The sequence below is a fragment of the Papaver somniferum genome, unplaced genomic scaffold, assembly GCF_003573695.1.
Source record: "Papaver somniferum cultivar HN1 unplaced genomic scaffold, ASM357369v1 unplaced-scaffold_6, whole genome shotgun sequence".
In the NCBI taxonomy this organism is placed as follows: Eukaryota; Viridiplantae; Streptophyta; class Magnoliopsida; order Ranunculales; family Papaveraceae; genus Papaver; species Papaver somniferum.
The window spans coordinates 925,661-927,343 of NW_020648748.1; the positions used below are offsets into that span (position 1 = coordinate 925,661).

General features: G+C 34.0%; 1 long non-coding RNA gene across 1 annotated transcript; it reads left to right on the forward strand.

The window, feature by feature from the left end:
- The first annotated feature begins 272 nt into the window (after positions 1 to 272).
- LOC113343428 lies at positions 273 to 1,477 on the forward strand. Its single transcript, XR_003357241.1, has 2 exons — positions 273 to 649; positions 866 to 1,477. It is a non-coding gene; the product is annotated as an uncharacterized LOC113343428 (long non-coding RNA).
- Positions 1,478 to 1,683: the final 206 nt, after the last annotated feature.

The window sequence follows — 1,683 nt, forward strand, 5'->3', positions numbered from 1 at the left end:
TTCATTAGAGCATGAATTTTCTTTGGCACAACCTCCAAATTATTAATGGACATAATGGGTCAAAGCATGAATTATTAAGTTACGTATGAGTTTCTCTAACAAAATTGAAGCACTGTTACAGTAGCTAAAAAATCAAAAAAGAAACGCTTCTTGCTTTACTGTTATTTTGTTACTTTAAAATCAGATAAAAATGAGACGTCACAGAAAAAGAACTGCAAATAAAAGTGTTAGAACCTTACTTTCAAATCTTTTTTTAAACAGATAATAATTATCAATATTTTCTCCAAACCTCTCTCCAAAAACATCTTACGAATGCTGAAGCTCTTTCAGCCTGAATCTCTTCTGCTCAGATCGATCGTCTCCTAAAAAGGCCGATCTGAGCAGATCATTAACAACCCATGATCTCTTGTTATTTGGTTTCTCTAATCTAATCTTTTGTTACTCGTTTTACTTTTCGGCTTACGTTAATTTTAGGTGCAGTCTCTACAATTTTTATGGTTCTGTTCATTGGATCTAAGGCTGTTGTGGTCTGTGATCTATGGATGAATAGAAATCAGAACATATCTTCTTCCTTTGTTCTGATCTATGAACACCTTGAAGCAATTTCTAAATCTCCAGCAACTACATCATCTCTACCAAGTCCGATCAGGTCTGAATGTTTCTTGGATTTCGATGGAGATAAGAATTTTTTTTCTCCTGTTTTAGTTCTATGTGAATGTTTTTATTTTGTTTTAGTATGTAGTGTTAATGGATTTGTTCTGGTAATGGTATGCAATGATCTTTGTGTACTATTTCATGTTTCCTTTTATGTTTTTTTAGATCTGTTTGTAGTTCATGTTAATGGCCTGTTTAGCTTATCTAACAGGATCAAGTTCATCATCAACTTCACCATCCAGAAATTGTTACTCAAACTCCCATGCCGATTCAGTCCGACTCAGCCCGTTCCAGACACTTTGATATCGATTCAGAAGACTCCATAGACCTATCTTCCTGTTACTTTGAAACTGTTACTTACTGCTACTCTGATAATCTTAGTTGCTATAACTTTGATTTACTTATTCTTAGCAAAACTTGGTTGGATCTAACCAAGATCCCGTTGTTGCTATGTGTAGTGATGTAAATGAGCCTTATATGGCTAGTTTAGCCACCGGATGTGGTTATTGCTTTTAAAAAATCTTGGCTGGATCTTATTAAGATCTCTCCGCTATTATGTGCAGTAATGCAAACTAGACTTATTAAGATCTCTCCGCTATTATGTGATGTGTTCTTTGATGAACTCTGAATTGGTAGAAACGTTTGAAGGGGTTGATTTGTTGGTCAAAAATTGGTGGAGATATCATAGATTCGATGAATGTAATATGAACTTGAAAAATTCTATAAGGTTTTCCGACTACCAAAATCGGTTGAATGAATGAATGTACTGTCGAGGATTTTTCATCTTTTTATGAGAAAAAAAAATCCTTTTTTCTAGCAGCTACATAAAATTTTTCGATGAGCTCATCATTCAAAACCACTCTTCGCCTCTTTACGATAGACAGGCACTCCTCTTATCACAATTTTTTCTATATTTACCTCATATAAAATGTCTTTTTAAGACTTTGTAACTCCCTAAAATTACATCGAAATTTGTTACTCCAGGAAAATTTCTGTGGCACATCACGACACATTTGTTTCATCTAGTCA